The following is a 19,392-nucleotide window of genomic DNA, read 5'->3' on the forward strand; positions in this document are numbered from 1 at the left end:
ATCTGGCAAAAACCCTTAGAAGAAGAAGTAGGCCCCACTCTGAGGTCAGACTCCTGTTTAGGAGAGATTTTCCTGGCTGGCTTGATGAAGTAAGCAGCCACACTAAGGAAACACAAGGGGCAAGACACTGCAGGTGGCCCCTGGAAACTATGGATGGTCTCTAGCACCTGTGGTTGGTTTCCAGCCTACAACCAGCAGCAAAAAGCAGGGGTCCTCAGTCACACACACACACACACACACACACACACACACACACACACACAAAGAATTCTGACAACAACCAGAATGAGATTGGAAGTAAATTCTCCCCAAGCAAACCTACAGTTGAAAACAGAGCCCAAACAATGCATTAATTGCAACCTTGTAAGATCTTGAAGAAACAGCCCAACCGAGACAAACCTCAACTTGGGACTCGCGGAAACTGTGAGATAATAGTGTGTGTTGTTTGAAGCTGTAAAATGTGTGGCAATTTGTTATTCTGCCACTTACAGACAGACAAACAAAACACCTATTTTGCTTGAAGTTAGAAATTTCATTCTTCTATTGAAAAAAAAATGTTTTTCACCTGTTTGTGTATAACACATAGAAATGGTCCACTCCTTTGTAGTCCTATTTCCTGTATCACCTTCATTTCTCAACATCGCTGCACCTTTATCTCAGAGCTTTGGCCAGACTAAAGAAGTGATTTTATCCTCAGGCAGTGGTTCCTAGACATCTGATTTCACAAACCAAAATAATTTTAAAATATGTTTTGGGGACAGATATAGTGGTATCAACCTTTGATTTTATAACATAATGACATTTCAAAACCATCAACTAGTATCTAATCATTTTATCATTAAAAAAATAGTATAACACCAAAAAGTATAGTATGGGTATAATCTCAGAATAAAGAAGAATCTTTCCCAAGAAAAAAGAGTTTGTAACTTATGCATGCACACACACACACACACACACACACACGAGTCAAACTCAGTCTTTAATCTTCCCATTTGCTTTCAACTAGAACAGACAAAACATTGTCACAGACTCATACCCAACTATAAACTGTCATTTGAAAGCTACTCTTGTGGGGAGAAGTTTTAAAAACCATTTTACAGAGCACTGACATTCTTTGTTATTTCTTTCAGGCTGCTTATTACCTTTCTGGATTAAGGTGATTTTCTCAAGGAGTGAACTGGAAACGTATGTTGTCTTTTTATTCCCTATTAATTATACTCTTAAAATAAAACTCTTCATTTACAAGGTAGCTCCTATTCACTAGACAAAATTCTATATACTCAGTATGTATTATATCACTGAATCTTCATTACAGTCCTATGATTTCTGTTAATATGATTATCTCCATTTTACAGATGAGAGATCTTAGATAATGAGGGCTTACATAACTTTCCAAAGTGATCTTAAGTTACTGAGCCCACATGTTAAAAAACACACTATGTGATATTACTATGTGGAGTTGGACTTTACTTTGTATATATCCCTTCTTTTCCACATTGATTTCATACAAAAACTGAACCAAAAATAGATGGACATTTGATGGAAAAGAAGGAATAAGAAAGTTATGCAATGGGGCAAAGATAGTCTCATCAATAAATGGTGCTGGAAGAACTGAATACCTGCATACAAAAAAAAAAAAGAATCTAGACATAGACCTTATATCATTGACAAAAATTAACTCAAAATGCATCATAGACTTGAATGTAGAATGCAAAACTACAAAATTCTTGGAAGATAACATAGGAGAAAATCTAGATGACCACCTTTTCCAATATAACACTAAAGGTATGAACCAGGAAAAAAATAATTGATGAGCTGGACTTCATCAAAATTATAAGCTTATCCCCGGCTAAAGACAAAATCAAGAGAATTAGAAAGTAAGCCACAAAGTGGGAGAAAATATTTTCAAAAGACACACATGTGATAAAGGAATTTATTCCAAAATATAAAAATAAATCTTAAAATTAATAAGAAAATAACCTTATTTAAAAATGGGTCAAAAACCTTAACAGATAGCTCACCAAAGAAAATATACAGATGGCAAATGAGCATGTGAAGAAATGTTCTACATGATATGTCAACAAGGAAATGTGAATTGAAACAACAATGAGATGCCATTACACACATGTTAGAATGGCCCAAATCTGGAACCCTGACAATACCAAATGCTGGTTAGGATGTAGAACAACAGGAACTCTCCTTCATTGCTGGTGCGAATGCAAAATGGTACAGCTACTTTTGAAAAATTTTGTCAGTTTCCTACAAAACTACACATACTCTTACCATATGATCCAGCAATTGTGCTCCTTGGTATTTATCCAAAGGAGTTTAAAACATATGTCCACACAAAACCTGGACATAGATGTTTATAGCAGCTTTATTTGTAATTGCAACAATTTAGAAGCAGCCAAGTTATCCTTCAGTAAGTGAATGAGTACATAAACTGTGATACATCTAGATAATGGAATATTATTTAACATTGAAAGTAAATTAGCATGAAGCCATGAAAAGACTTGGACAAACCTCAGATACATGCTATTAGCTGAAAAAAAAAAAAAGGTCAATCTGAGAAACCTGCATAGATTATAATTCCAACTATATGACTCCTGGAAAAGATAAAGGCATAGAGACAATACAAAGATCAGTGATCAGGAGTGAATGTGCGGGGAATGAACAGGAGAGATCACAGAGGATTTTAGGGCAGTGAAATTACTCTATATGATGGATATGTCATTATACATTTGTCCAAACCTATAGACTGTATAACACCAAAAGTAAGCCCAAAGGTAAAAACCACGGACTTACAGACTTTGGGTCATTATGTTGTGTCGTGTAGATCTATCATCTATCTATCTACGTGTCTATCTATCTATCTATCTATCTATCTATCTATCTATCTATCATCTATCTATCTATCATCTATCTATCTATCATCTATCATCTATCTATATATATGAATATATATTTATATTCACTATTCTGGTGAGTGATGTAGATAACGGGAGGCTATGCGTGTGTGGGTGCAAGGGGTATATGCAAAATCTCTGTACCTTTCTCTCTTAATTTTATTATAAAACTAAAACTTCTCTAAAAATTGTCTTTATGAAAAATATAGAAAAAAAGCATGAAGGCATATGAAAAAATACAAGACATCCTGAAAAAAACTTCTAATGACAGAATTTTGGAGATTTTTTTAAATCTGGGGAATCTTTTTTTTTTTTAATGATTTTTTATTATATTATGTTAGTCACCATACAGTACATCCCCGGTTTCCGATGTAAGGCTCGATGATTCATTAGTAAATCTGGGGAATCTTAAATATGAAAGTCAGAGTCAGACTTAAAAGGACATCTTTTCAACAATATAGTGGTGAAATCAATAGAAGAAATTATAACAGAGAAATAGAAAGAAAGGGAGAAAAGAGTAGACAATATTGAGGAGAACATTGTTTAGTAATAGGGTGGTTGAGGTTTCTCTTGAAAAATACCAGAACGTAACTTGAACTCAGATTTGGATTTAGATTCAAGCAAGATTTATTTACTTCCCATTTTGTGCCAAAGAGTGTACAAGACTTTTTCACATGTGTCCTAATTATTTAACAGTCATAAACTTATGGACTCTTCAGTCAAGTATCTTTGAATAATATCTCTGAGACTGTATGTGTAGGACAATATGGTACATTTTAAATGAAATACACTGCGATTTTTAATTTATGTGCCAATTTGGCTTGACTACAGTGTCCAGTCATTTGGTCAAACACCAGACGATGTTATAGGAAAGGTATTTTTTAAAGGAGATTAACATTTACCACCAGTTGACTTTAAGTAAAGCAGTTTGTCCTCCATAATGTGGATGGGCCTCATCCAATTAGTTGAAGGCCTTAGGAGCAAAAATAGAGATCTCCCAAAGAAGGTATTCTGCTTTTAGATTGCAACATAGAAATTCTGCCTGACTTTTCAGTTTTCAGGCTCAAGATTTACAACAGCAACTTTAATCTGAATCTCCAGGCTGCTGACTTGTCCTATGGATTTTGGGTGTGCCAGCTTCTAAATGTGTGCCAATTCCTTAAAATAAATCTCTCCCTCTCACTCTATATGTATATCCTATTGGTCTGTTTCTCTGGAGAACTACGACTAACACATATACCAACTAAGCTAAAAGTCAGTTCTAATTCTTCAAAATCCATTAAGAAAATCTCTTTGACCATTTTGGGCCTGATAACCAATATTTAACATATAATTTACTGAATATAACAGTAGGTACCCTGGCTGTGTAATCTTACTATCATCAATTCCTCAGTTGTAAAATGAGAATTGATTATAGTACTGCCTTCCAGAGGGGTTGTGAGAATTAATGAGATAATATGATGTCTAGCACAGTGCCTGACACACTAAGACCTCCTTACATATGAGAGATTTTATACCCTTAAAATCATCCTGGAAATATACATTATTTACCAATAAGAAAACTGAAGCTGAGAGAGATTAAGAAACTCTTATGACATTAAGCTAATTCCTTTGATTGTGAAATAATGGCTACATTTCCTAACACAACTTCTTTTCCCTGGGTTTTATTGTTCTTCAATGTTATAAACTTGCTGATAACTGAAATACTAAATTTACATAAAGAATAACTGAAAAGAGAGGAAGACTAGCATAAGCTATAAGAAAAGAAAGACAGAATTTGTAAAAATGGTCATTAATACTGAAAACACTGCAGGATTGATTCACATAGGAGAAAATTTTGGTGGAATGCTCACTTTCAATATGTAGCAGTTCTTAGGATTGATAAAGGGGCACTTGTGGAATTCCACAAAGTGATCATAAATTGAGGTTTAATTGGTTCTCTCCATTTGTCCACATGTTTTATGTACATCTGGCAAAATGAGTGTTGACTGAAATATAGATCAATATGAGTTGATGACATGAAGACATGAATGATTATATATTTTTAATCTGATTAATATTTTATTTAATATTAAACATATAAATAAATATTGTATCTAAAATAATCAATTTTAGGTCGAATTTAGAGTGAATTTTGAGGAACTAATAGTGAAATTTCGTTTAGGGCAATTTTGGGCTAAAAATATTATGTTGTCCTGTTACATAATCTCTCAGAGATATTGATAATATAGAACAAAGTTTGTCTTGTTAAGGGAAAAAAAATATATGGGTGCATATTTCTCCATGATTTCTAGAAACAGAGTGGGACTGAATCCAAATGGCTGACGTTATTATCTTGCATAAACTCGATGGTCTTATTTTCCTAATACAGTAAGTCTTTTCCATTTCTGACTTTGTGGTTTTATGATTGAGCAAACTGAATACAAAAGGTGGTTGGCTGCTCTTGGTTAAAATATACACACATGTATGTACATGAGTCTATTATATTTTTATGTGTAACATAAAGGTTTAAAAACTGGTTTAAAGAGCCAGCTTTCTGAGACTAGTAGAGGACAGTGTCACACCAAGGTTTGTGATCATATGTGCCGATCTTTGCTCTACTTTTAAAAAGCTGTGATTGGGGATCACTTTCATCACTTTATTGGACTAACCACATGGGACTGGACACAGTTATAGACATAGATATGACTACGCATATATGATAAAGCTGAAGAAAATGGAAAATTCCTTGGAAAGGGAGAGGAAATGACCCATCTTTAACCTGAGTTAATTTTGTGTTCTCATAGTATACCCACGACCACCCACCCCCTCCAGCTCTGTTTCCTTTACTCGTCTCTCTCAAGCTTGAGTGAACTCTGGTGCAAACTGTGGAGGATGTGTCCATCTGGCTTTAATCAAGAGATAATTAGTAAAAAAAAGAGAAAAATTCATGTTTTTCTTTCTATAAAAAATGTACTGGATTTCTGCTCAGATATATTCAAGGACTTGAAATTTTCAATGGCCTATGAGATTTTCAAAGATCTCCGTGTAAAATTTGAGTCTTTAAAATTAAACTCACTGTCTCTAGAACACAAAAAAGGAAACCACAATATCAAAATGAATAAATGTTTAATTAAATGTCTGCATAACATTATGTCACTTCATTATTAAATTTAGTATTCATAAAAGATTTATTACATTTGAAAACAGTTTAGTGGATGATTTTTTTCACTTTTCAAGAATTTCTAAGTACACAAAATGTCAAAAAACATAGCCAATCATAAATTATGTCAATAACACACATAGCCAAGTAATTTCAAAAGCAAATTCATGACATTTCTTTCCCCCACTTTTGTAGTAAATAATTGTCATTGAATGTGGGTGTGCTTTCATATGTTTGTGATTATGCATGCTGTGCCTTCCAAAAGGGCTGACCGAGTTCTAAAGCAGTTCCACTTTTAATTCATCGATTGCTGTGCCATGAGAGAAAAGAAAGACATATTTGGTTCATGTTTCCCTGCTTTAAAACCTTTCGAACTAGTGAGGACATTAGACTGTGTTCTCTGGAAGCAGACTTTGGGCAGAGGGTCCTGTGCAAAAGGATTACTGTGGAGTAGTCTCAGGAGATACACCTACAAGGAAGGGTGGAAGGCAAACTGGGCAGAGGGAGAAGTTGCACTGTGGTTGTGAGAGAGGGCTCAGCTGATCCTTCAGTGAGCTCTGGAGCCAAGATGGCTCTTCAGAGCTGCCCCAACTTGGGTCAGGGAGCAAGGCCTTCAAGTCCCTCCAATCAGCCAGTGATTGGTCACATCTTCTCTGGGAGGGGACATAACCTTTGGCAAACAGCTCTAGACAGCTGAGGGAAATACGTTAGCGACGAAATCTCTAGATGGAGCATCACAGTGTGTACACCCTCCAGGGAGTATCTGATTACCTCACACCAAAATTCAGTCCAAATGTTGCAGTTATAGACAAAGGTACACTGGGGGGAAGTGGGACTTCATCCAGTTCATTAGCTTATCAGATTAGTACGATGGTAATAATGTATTGCTGGAGTAAGTGTATAATTAGTCTTGACTGAAATTTAATATTAAAGTATAACCAGTATGCTAGACCAACCTAGAAATTCAATATTAAATGATCAAAGACTTCCTGAACACTCTAAATTCTGAACTAGTAGTATTTTATGTAAAATAAGCATCCACAATTCTGGATTTAATTTAACTTGGTCAAATCATAATCCACAGTTATTATCTTTTGAACATCTATTACTAGGCTAGACTCCTGAATGCATTATATTATTTATTTTTCAATGTATGAATGCTACTTTAAAGAATAGGAAATTCATGTCTGAAGAGTTGATGTAACTTGTCCAAATTCACACAAGGTGTAAGACATGATTGACAGAATTATTCCAAATCTCTTTGACTCTGAAGTCCAGATTTTCCTCCCCAATTTACCATGTTGCCACTCCAGTCCAGAATAAGTTGCTAAGAATCTTTTAAAATATATGCAAAAATAATGTAAAATTATGCCCAGTAAAGTGAAGAAAAGCTATACGTGAATACTAATTTCACTGTAAATATAGCCTGCTACTATGTACCACATGGTGTTTGAATTGCTTCCCTTGAATAAACTCTTCACAACTCTAAAAGTGATATACTATCATTTTATTATCCTCTATTTAGAGATTGGTAAAATAAGATATGGACAGGGTTAGGTGACTTCCCAAGGTTATAAAGCTTTAAGTAGTAGACGTGGGTTTAGACTCTTGCAGTATGATTCCAGATACTCCAACTTAATCACAAAGCTCTGTTGCCTCTTTGGTTTAAGTGTTGATGTATTATGATTTAAGAGCTGGTATACCACATTGCTTTCTTTACAAAAGAAAAGTGTTTCCATTGACACACATTTCTGGGAGCCAAAGTCAATATGTATAATATCTAGAAATTTTCAAGGACTAAAAATGAACAGACTCTGAGAGTATTATTTTTAAGCAGAGGTAACACTTTGGCCTTTGTCCCTCACAACGGTAGTAATAAAAGCATACTCCAAATGACACATGTATAGCAAAATGTGGGCAAGATTTTGAAGCAAGCCACTTTATAGAAGAGGGTAGTTAGCAACATAGCTCAAGGACTGTTGTTTTGATCTCTCATCAAAAGAGCCATCCGAAAAGATCTCTATATCAAAATATAAACATTGTACTTTCTCTAAAGCTTATATGTCTTAGACATTATCTCCCATGTGTTTTCTTTTTTTTTAAGAATAAAGGATGGAAGACACATTTAATGAACCACCTCGAGCATATATGGGGCAAGATGATTTTTTTTTCTCCAAAAATATTGTTTCTTAAAGTTCCTCTGCTTTCTAATGCATAATCAAACATTGAAAAGGAGGTCTTGATTAAAGCGCATGAGTAAGTAGTAATTTTAGAGTTAATAAGAAAACAAAATTATTGTGGCTATTTACAAGTCTGAGAAGTACTTGTGAGTTTTTGATCAACACTTAGATAAAGAGACTTTCTCCTCTTCAAATGGCATTGTGCTAATGACCAAAACTAAGAAGAAAGATGAAACATAAACATATTACCTTTTAAATTATTTTACAGCCACATAGGATTGCAAGAATAAATACTCTACACTTGCCACTAAGAACAAATATTTTATACTAATTATTTCCTATGTCATAGAATATTTTAGTATTAGTTAAGATAAAAAAAATAGTGTCCTAATTCTTGCTTTAAGACATGCACTATGTAAGTGTAAACTTTGATGGGTACTAATGGACACTTCTTCCTAGCTTTGACCCTTAGGTTGGAAATAACAGCTTGTTGTTATTTTCAGAGAGAATAAGGCCCATTTCTAAACATTTTAGAAATCTCAGGGTTTTTTTTTTCCTTATAAATAGACAAATAAATGGCCACATTAGCAATTGCACTTCAATGAGTGCCAAGGACATTTTTAAAATGTCACAACTCAGGGTTAACAGTCTCATTTTTGACATTTGGCCTTCAGATTTTTCTTCTTAATTGTCTGTTTGCTGCCTTATTGCTATATACAGGAATTTAAGGTCAAACACATCTCTGTCCTGCATTGCCGTAAGATACAATGTCCAAAAGTTTTAAATATTTCATATATTGTGGGCTACCAAACCTTCCCAAATTCTATACTAGTTTCAACCTTTTGAATATAGGGAGGTCATCTGCTTAGACCAAAATTGCCCCAAGCAAAGATTGTCAGTTACTTGATTCCAACTACAAGCTGCTTACTTTTTAGCAGATGCTTGTGGGTTTGTTTTTCTAGACCAGTGGAAACAATTTGGGCTAGTTTTGTAAAAGCAAATATGAATGCAGCCTACACATAGTAGCGTGCTGTTATATAAGAAATAGGTTACATTGTCAAGGTAATGTTAAAGATTAACTGACTGACATAACTGGGACTTAAATTTTCTTTTTAAATCAGGATCACTTCCAGAGTGGCACCAAGGGAACTGAAGTGTGCCTCCACACACTGTCCACTTAAGATGTGTTATATACCAAGATATTCTAAATCTATTGGCATAGAACTTTGAACTTCTTGCTGGATTATACCATCCACTGAAAACAATAGAGAATGAAAACATCATATGATGGTGGTTTTAACATTGGCATGCTCAGTTCAATCAAGAATCCTTGCCATTCTTTACCCATTCAGCAAATATATATCAAAAGTCTTTTTTGTCCCATGTATTGGGGAAGTTGCTAGGGAAAAAAAGAATAAAGTTTTTTTTTTCTCAAGAAATTCTAGGAGCCAAAAGACTGATTTCTGTTCTACATGCCTCTCTGTATATGATTAGCTTTTGTCTCTCCCATTAGATTATTATGACCTTTGTAAATCATTATAAGCACCAGAATGCATACTAAATCTTTAACTACCTTTCCAAGGGTATGCTATATTTAAGCCATAGTCTCTCTGTCCTCACCTATCCCAGTTATGGAATGTGATCTTGCACCATTCTTAAAAAATATAAGTGGCCAAACTCTGTATTTCAATAGAACCCCATCCTCTTGGCCACAGTTGAAGTGACTAAGGATGAGCAAACTATTCCATGATTGACAATTTGTGAGCTAAAAAATGGCACCCTGTGTGGCTTTGGGAAAATGCTTTTTCCAACTATGGACAAAGACGGTTGGTTAAGTTAGGCACAAACTTTCTCTGGGGAATTTGACCCAGTGAAACAAACAAACAAACCAACAGTTTACTGTAGCAAGCTGAAGCAAAAAGAGATACAGAGGAAAGATAGTATGTAGGAACTATGGCACAGCAAAAGCTCCGAATAAACAATGTGACACAGAGAAGAGAAGAGAAATAATAAAATACAGCCATTGTGGCTGAAAGGATATACAGAGAGCAGGCTTACTTTTCTAATTATATCAGAGCTGCAAATTCCTGGAAAAGCAAAAACCCTGACGTCCATGATCTCTGAATTGGCCATGCATCTATTCCTTGGATTTCTCTCTCCATTACTTCTCCATTATAACCTTCTAATATCTATTATTTAACATGAACTTAGTGAGTCTCTGTCTCTTTCTGAAATAGTCTAAAATATTTCATAACCACAAATGTGAAAAATATCTACAAAATGCCCTAATGAGTTACCAAAGTCGAGTTTAGGGGCTGGGCCCTGAAGGCTTTGCAATATATTTTCAGAAATAGAATGTGCTTTAAGGAGAAGATAAATCACAAATAATGAACTTATATATGAACATACAGTCCATGATTAATATTATTCCAATTATCCTTAGATATATCCATGAATGGGGATGGTTGTGTTTTATTCCTGAATGCACCAGCTGTAACCTTGTGCATGGCATTTCAAAGATGAAGAATTCAGAGCCAGGACTGAAATATGAGAATTATAGATAAATGTTTTTTAGAAAGATAAGAGAAATTTTAAAAAAGGTTGAAAGCCAGCTAGGTTGCTGGCATTACTCTAGAATTCATCACATATATGATCTCACTTAATCTTTATGAAAAACTCTGGAAGTAAATATTCTAAACTATAAAACTATAAAAATTAATTTAAAAAAGTGAAGCTCAGGGAGTTTGCAGTAACTTCTCTAAAGTCAAGCTTGAAAGTGAAATTCATTGCTTCCTAGCTCACACTCCTTTCACTTAACCAGAATGCCTGCTCTTTATTTAGCATAATTATCTACTGTCAGAAAGAGCATAACAACCTCATTCCCACAAGAACCCTTGATTCTTGTTGCCTTTACTTTTATCCTGAGCCTTCTAGAAAGGAAATCCCTGCCAAATTCTAAGTGCTGTCAAGGAAAGAACTATTTTCACTTAATAAAATGGGTTCTGGGCACGCAGTAGGTGGTCAAGAAATACAGGTCGAACAAATGCTTTAATGGACATTTATACTTTACAAGCTTTATCACAGATTATCCTAAATCAACATTGGCTATTCACATGCAGCTTCACTTGGCTTACTGCAGTTGCAAAAAAACAGATTTTCTTACTATTTCTGGGATGCTAACCCACTTAAAATTTAAGACTGGGCTCTAGAGACAGTATCGGTATTTAAAACTTGGCTGCCACTTCATAGTTGCGTTGCTTTAAACATGCTATTTAACCTTTCTAGTCTCAGTTTCCTCAACTATAAAGAGTTAACAGCAGATAATGATACATGTTTTGTGTGCATATTACATGAGTTAATACTGTGAAATACTTAGAACAGTGCCAGGAAACTGATACACAATCAATAAATGTGAGCTATTTCAAAAGACCGCCAATGGTTTTCATCCAATATTACTCCTATTTTCACTCCTTAGTAAAGGGTAGGCCTTTCCCAGATGATTGTGACTGATCAGAGGAGTCAGCAGAACCCTATAATGTGGCTGTATTCATGTGTCAGGGGTGAGGGGGTTATCTCCGTCTTGAAGGCCCTGATACAGGTAATAGACACACTTTTGGAAAGGAGGCTTCTATAAATGATCAAATAATAAATATTTTAGACTTTGTGAGCCTTGTAGTCTCTGTCACAACTACTCGACTCTGCTGTAATACAGTAGAAACAGTCATAAAAAAATAGGTAAACAAATGACTGTGACTGTGTTCCAATAAAACTTTATTAGCAAAAACAGGCAGTGGGCCAAATCTGGCCCAAGAGTCACAGTTTCCTGACTTCTGCTAGAGATAATGACAGGTGGCACAGTGTTCAGATAATAAGTATGCAGCTGGGACAACTGCTTCCCAGATTCACCTTGAATATTACTATGTCGTCAGGGGCAGAGCACTTGAACTATATGAGCAAAGTTTCTAATTTGTGAGTTAGAATAAATGTTTCATAGAGTTCCTTTCAGATTAAGTCTCTACTAACTTTTAGTATGCAAAGGCCTAGAAATTCCATGTAGTAAAACCAAAATTACTCTTCTATTAAGTTTGCTAAATTTTCCCTTCCTCTCCTTCTAAAGGGAATCCTGCCTTGCCTATTTAAGTTCTCTTCCCCACCCTTGCTTGACTGATGATTTTGAGATTTTATAGTATGGAGTAAGTAGAAAAGGGTAGAGGTAGGAGAATAAGATAGACATGCTTGCCAGGACTGGATAAAATAGTTTTGTGAAGGGATCCAAAGTGAGACATGAGGCAGTATCCATAATTAGAATAGAATAGAATAGAATAGAATAGAATAGAATAGAATAGAATAGAATAGAATAGAAGAATAGAATAGAATAGAGGAAGAGAAATAGTGATATTGTGACATATATATTCTTTTCACTGTGTCTGAAAATTGCAAAGAGAAAAGTTTATTTTGCATTTTTTTTGTTTTTTGTTTGTTTTGTGATTTAAATAGTTTATTTTTTAAAAGGGGATTACTTTTTAAAAATGTAATGCCACAGTTATAGGAATGTATAGAGGTGACACATCTTTTCCTTAACTGTGCTTCTTTTTACCTTCTGCACAAAGGTAAAAATATTTGTTAACCTCATAGTTAATGGTGTGAAACGGAGGTTGGCAAACTTTATCTCCAAAGGGCAGATAGTAAATATTTTAGGCTTCACAGGTCACAAAAGATCTCTGTCACATATCTGTTCTTTTGCAGCCCTTTAAAAATGCAAAATCCATTGTCGTCTTGCACCATACAAAAACAGACTGGGCCAGATTTGCTTGCCTGCAGGAGTTTGCCAACATCAGGGATAAAATACTTATTTTCTGACTTGTCCGGAAGATTGCTTCCTTCAAGCTTTTTGACAGTCTGCTGCCTAAAGTAGAGAAAGGCCTTATTTACAACTGAATGCGGCTTGTGACAAAAGTAGAAATGGAGAATTCCTGCTCATTTTTCCTGCTCATTTTCCATTCACTCATTAAATAAATTTGTTGAGCACCCACGATGTACACTCTTACATATCTTTGTGTTCACAGAGATTTCCAGTGTTTCTTTCTTAAACACATGGTTCCTGCAGTTTCTCTCAAACTGTAATTATCAGCTCTTTATACTCATGTTTTATGGCAGATCAGGAATGAAATCTATCGTAGCACTCAAAAGGACTCATGATTATAAAAACTGAATCTAGCTAACAATGACATCCTTCCACCCAATACACATCCTTCAAAATCGTAGTCTAGATGAGGAAAAATATGTAACTATCTCTACTTAAAAAAATACTTCTTTTCCTCCCATAGGCTGAAACTTAACAACAACAACAACAACACCCCTCAAATCTAGAACATCTACCACGTAGTTTCTTCCATTTTCATAGTTCATTGCCATGTTAACATAGTATCTGGATCCAGGTAGGGCTCTTCATAAACTCTCTATTTCATCCATAAAACAATACATTAAGGGTTGAATACTGCTCTTAAAGTACTTTACACTCCCACATTTCATCTCAGGAAAGGAGTGGTCATGATTCTGCTCCTTCAGGATGAAAACTATAACTGTCAGCTTTCTGAATATGTCTGCTTTTTATCTTAACTGAGAAAAGACTTTCAAAGTGGTCAAAAGGAGCCAGGACTTGAGTTTTAAAATATAAAAGTTGCCCCATTCCAGATCTTTGGTACAGTCATCAACTACAATAATCTGACTACCCATACCACAGAGACATGGCACATTTTGTAATTAGAAGTGCTTGTGATTTTCCTTTGGACCATCTAAACAGAGGGAAATGCCTTGGGAAACAACTTTGTTTGTTCTCTTGTGTCTCTTAAACACACATGTGCACAATCAGTTCTCCCTTTGATCAACTACATGAAGAGAGGAAAAAAAAAAAAAAAAGAGTGGACCAAGGTTATTGCTTCCACTCCCCTTTTTGTGCCCTTTACTCTTCCTTTTCCTTGTACTCCTGCTTAGCTAATTTGTCCCTTTCCTTCTGCAGTTTGTCCTGTTCCTTCTTCCTTTGGGACTCATCCCAAAGCGAGTCTCACTCCAGTTTTCTGGCATTAAAGACATCTTCCACACTGTTGTTTCGGGATACAGATTTATCAGAGCCAACGTTCATCGTGGTAGCACCTGAATCATCCTTATCATCCTTCTCATCCTCCGCATCTGTCACATCAGCATACTGGGCCAGGAGTGCAGCTTTTCTCTGCTTCTCCTCTTATGATACCATCCTGGGCTTCACCACAATCTGTCCCTGCTTCTAAATTTAGGTGGCAATGGCCTGTATCTCATCTTCTTTTTTCACTTTGGTGGGAACATTCTGACTTTCTGACCATCGTTCCACAATCTCCTTGCAAATGTTAAGAGAATCTTCTTCCAAGAAGGCAGAGAGGATACCCTGCAGAGTCCAGCGAGTCCAGCTTCTCTTCTTCCTCCTCTTCCTGCAGGACACCAAGATGTAGGTGCCCTATGGCTCAGTCTACTCCCAGCACCTCAAACCGTCTGTCTATCCACAACTCAAGACCCAAAGCCACTGCCTCCACCATTGCCTTCACCCAAGGCAGCTGCAACCACTTCACTGGGTGCCGCCATCTTTGGGTCAGGGTCCTCAAATTGTTTTTTGATAATGAGCTGTGTGTCTTTAATCACAAAATCATTCTGGGACTGGACCACATGAATAATGGCTGTTGCTGCTTCTTCTTCTTCTTTTCTTCTTCCCCTTCCCCTTCCCCCCCCCCCGCCCTCCTCCTCTTCTTCCTCCTCCTCCTTCTTCTTCATCTTCTTCTTTTTTTTAAATTTTTTAAATTATATTATGTTAGTCACCATACAGTATATCCCTGGTTTCCGATGTAAAGCTCGATGCTTCATTAGTTGCGTATAACACCCAGTGCACCATGCAACATGTGCCCTCCTCACTACCCATCACCAGTCCATCCCATTCCCCCACTCCCCTCCCCTCTGAAGCCCTCAGTTTGTTTCTCAGAGTCCGTAGTCTCCCATGCTTCATTCCCCTTCTGATTACCGCTCCTTTCTTTATCCCTTTCTTCCCCTACCTATCTTCCTAGTTCTTATGTTCCATAGATGAGAGAAATCATATGATAATTGTCTTTCTCTGCTTGACTTATTTCACTTAGCATTATCGCCTCCAGTGCCGTCCATTTTGCAGCAAATGTTGAGAGCTCGTTCTTTCTGATAGCTGAGTAATATTCCATTGCATACATGGACCACAACTTCCTAATCCATTCATCTGTTGAAGGTCATCTTGGTTCTTTCCACGATTTGGCTGTTGTGGACAATGCTGCTATGAACATTGGGGTACATATGGCCCTTCTCTTCACTACGTCTGTATCTTTGGGGTAAATACCCAGTAGTGCAATGGCTGGGTTATAGGGTAGCTCAATTTTTACCTTTTTAAGGGACCTCCACACTGTTTTCCAAAGTGGTTGTACCAACTTGCATTCCCACCAACAATGTAGGAGGGATCCCCTTACTCCATATCCTCTCCAACAATTGTTGTTTCTTGCCTTGTCAATTTTTGCCATTCTAACTGGCATAAGGTGGTATCTCAGTGTGGTTGTGATTTGAATTTCCCTGATGGCTAATGATTTTGAACATTTTTTCATGTGTCTGTTAGCCATTTGTATGTCTTCATTGGAAAAGTGTCTGTTCATATATTCTGTCCATTTTATGATTTGTTTATTTGTTTCTCGTGTATTGAGTTTGAGAAGTTCTTTGTAGATCTTGGATACCAGTCTTTTATCTGTAGTGTCATTTGCAAATATATTCTCCCATTCTGCGGGCTGCCTCTTAGTTTTTCTGACTGTTTCCTTGGCTGTGCAGAAACATTTAATCTTGATGAAGTCCCATAAATTCATTTTATCTTTTGTTTCTCTTGCCTTTGGGGATGTGTCATGAAAAAGGTTGTTTTGGCCGATGTCGTAGAGGTTGTTGCCTATGTTCTCCTCTAGAATTTTGATGGATTCCTGTCTCACACCGAGGTCTTTCATCCATTTGGAGTTTATTTTTGTGTATGGTGTGAGATAGTGGTCAAGTTTCATTCTTTTGCATGTAGCTGTCCAATTTTCCCAGCACCACTTATTGAAGAGACTGTCTTTTTCCCACCGGATGTTTTTTCCTGCTTTATCAAATATTAGTTGCCCAAAGAGCCGAGGGTCCATTTCTGGGCTCTCTATTCTGTTCCATTGGTCTATGTGTCTGTTTTTGTGCCAGTACCATGCTGTCTTTGTGATCACAGCTTTGTAGTACAGCTCGAAATCCGGCATTGTGATGCCCCCAGCTTTGTTTTTCCTTTTCAACAGTTCCTTGGAGATTCGGGGCCTTTTCTGTTTCCATACAAATTTAAGGACTGTTTGTTCCAGTTCTTTGAAAAATGTCCTTGGTATTTTGATCGGGATAGCATTGAAAGTGTAGATTGCTCTGGGTAGCATGGACATTTTAACTATGTTAATTCTTCCGATTCATGAGCATGGAATATCTTTCCATCTTTTTATGTCTTCCTCAATGTCTTTCAAGAGTGATTTATAGTTTCTAGAATATAGGTCCTTTACGTCTCTGGCTAAGTTAATTCCAAGGTAACGTATGGTTTTTGGTGCTATTGTAAATGGGATGGATTCCCTAATTTCTCTTTCTTCGGTCTCGTTATTCGTGTATAGAAATGCAACTGATTTCTGAGCATTTATTTTGTATCCTGCCACGTTACTGAATTGCTCTATAACTTCTAATAGTTTGGGAGTGGCTTCTTTTGGGTTTTCCATATAGAGTATCATGTCATCTGCAAAGAGAGACATTTTGACTTCTTCTTTGCCAATTTGAATACCTTTGATCCCTTTTTGTCTTTTATGAGATTGAGGAATGTACCCTCTATCCCTACACTCTGAAGGGTTTTAATCAGGAAAGGATGCTGTATTTTGTCAAATGCTTTTTCTGCATCTATTGAGATGATCATATGGTTCCTGAGTCTTTTCTTGTTGATATGATGTATCACGCTGATCGTTTTGCGAATGTTGAACCATGCTTGCATCCAGGGACGAATCCCACTTGGTCATGATGGATAATCCTTTTAATGCACTGTTGGATTCTATTAGCCAGGATCTTGTCCATATTCATTAGGGAAATCGGTCTGTAATTCTCCTTTTTGATGGGGTCTTTGCCTGGTTTGGGGATCAAGGTAATATTGGCCTCATAGAATGAGTTTGGTAGCTTTCCTTCTGTTTCTATTTTTTGAAATAGCTTTAGGAGAATAGGTATTATTTCTTCTTTGAATGTTTGGTAGAATTCCCCAGGAAAACCATCCGAGGCTGAAGTTTTGTTATTTGGAAGGTTGTTTATCACTGACTCAATCTCTTCATAATTAATTGGCCTGTTTAAAAAATCAATTTCTTCCTGTTTCAGTCTTGGTAGTTTATAGGTTTCCAGGAAGGATTCCATCTCGTCCAGATTGCTTAATTTATTGGCATATAGCTGTTGATAAAAGTTTCTAATAATCCTTCCAATTTCAATGGTGCTCGTCGTGACCTCTCCTTTTTCATTCATAATTTTAATAATCTGGGTTTTCATTCATAATTTTATTAATTTGGGTCCTTTCTCTATTCTTTTGTATAAGTCTTGCTAGCGGTCTGTCAATTTTATTGATTCTTTAAAGAATCAGCTTCTAGTTCTGTTGATCTGCTCTACTGTACTCCTGGTTTCTAATTCATTGATTTCTGCTCTAATCTTGGTCAGCTGCTTCCTTGTGCGTGGATTAGGCCTGTCCCTCTGTTGCTGTTCCAGCTTCTTGAGGTGAGAATATAAAAACTGCATTTTAGATTTTTCTATTCTTTTGAGTGAGGCTTGGATGGCTATGTATTTCCCCCTTAGGACTGCCTTTGCAGTATCCCATAGGTTTTGGACTGTTGTGTTTTCATTCTCATTGGTCTCCATAAATTGTTTAATTTGATTTTTGATTTCCTGGTTTATCGAGTCATTCCTGAGCAGGATGGTTCTTAGTCTCCAAGTGTTTGAGTTTCTTCCAAATTTTTCCTTGTGGTTGAGTTCCAATTTCAGAGCGTTGTGGTCTGAGAATATGCAGGGGATAATTTCAATCTTTTGGTATCGGTTGAGACCTGTTTTGTGTCCCAGAACATGGTCTATTCTTGAGAATGTTCCATGGGCATTAGAATAGAATGAGTATTCTTTGGTTCTGGGGTGTAGTGTTCTATATATATCTATGAGGTCCAACTCGTCGAGTATGGCATTCAAAGCCTTTGATTCTTTGCTTAGTTTTTGCCAGGGTGTTCTGTCTATTTCTGAGAGTGGAGTGTTGAGGTCCCCTACTATTAATGTATTTTTATCTATATGTCTCTTTATTCTGGTTAAGAGTTGGCTTGTGTATCTTGCTGCTCCCCTGTTGGGGGCATATATATTTATAATTGTCATATCCACTTGTTGAATACTTCCCTTAAGAATAATATAGTGCCCTTCTGCATCTCTAACTATAGTCTGTAGTTTAAAATCCAATTTATCTGATATGAGAATTGCTACCCCAGCTTTCTTTTGAGGTCCATTTGCGTGAAAGATGGTACTCCATCCCCTTACTCTCAGTCTGAATGCATCTTTGGGTTCGAAATGAGTCTCTTGTAGACAGCAAATGGATGGGTCATTTCTTTTTATCCAATCTGCAACCCTGTGGCGTTTTATGGGATGGTTCAAACCATTTACATTAAGACTGATTACTGAGAGATATGATTTTAATGTTGCCATGTTGCCAGTAAAGTCTTTGTTTGTATTGGCTGTGACTTTCTGTTCTGTATCACTCTTGGGGCCTTTTTACTTTTATAGAACCCCCCGTAATATCTCCTGTAGGGCTGGTTTCGTGGTTACAAAATTGGTGAAATGCACTATGACGTGACGTGGTGTAGGTTTGTCGTGGTTGAGCTTGGGAGGGTCCTCTCTGCCTCTTGGACATGAATGTTTGTTTCCTTTGCCTGATTAGGGAAGTTTTCAGCTACAATTTGTTCAAATATCTCTTCTAGACCTCTGTTTTTCTCCACCCTCTCAGGGATGCCGATGATTCTGACATTGGAACATTTCATTGAGTCAGTAATCTCCCTTAACCTGCATTCCTCGTACCTCAATACTCAGC

The 19,392-nt window shown here is 36.5% G+C and overlaps 1 pseudogene; it reads right to left on the reverse strand.

Annotated features, from left to right (window-relative positions):
* Window positions 1-14,160: 14,160 nt before the first annotated feature.
* LOC103662199 lies at window positions 14,161-14,843 on the reverse strand (annotated as a pseudogene).
* Between the last annotated feature and the right edge of the window lie 4,549 nt (window positions 14,844-19,392).

Source organism: Ursus maritimus, unplaced genomic scaffold, assembly GCF_017311325.1.
Source record: "Ursus maritimus isolate PB19 unplaced genomic scaffold, ASM1731132v1 scaffold_17, whole genome shotgun sequence".
In the NCBI taxonomy this organism is placed as follows: domain Eukaryota; kingdom Metazoa; phylum Chordata; class Mammalia; order Carnivora; family Ursidae; genus Ursus; species Ursus maritimus.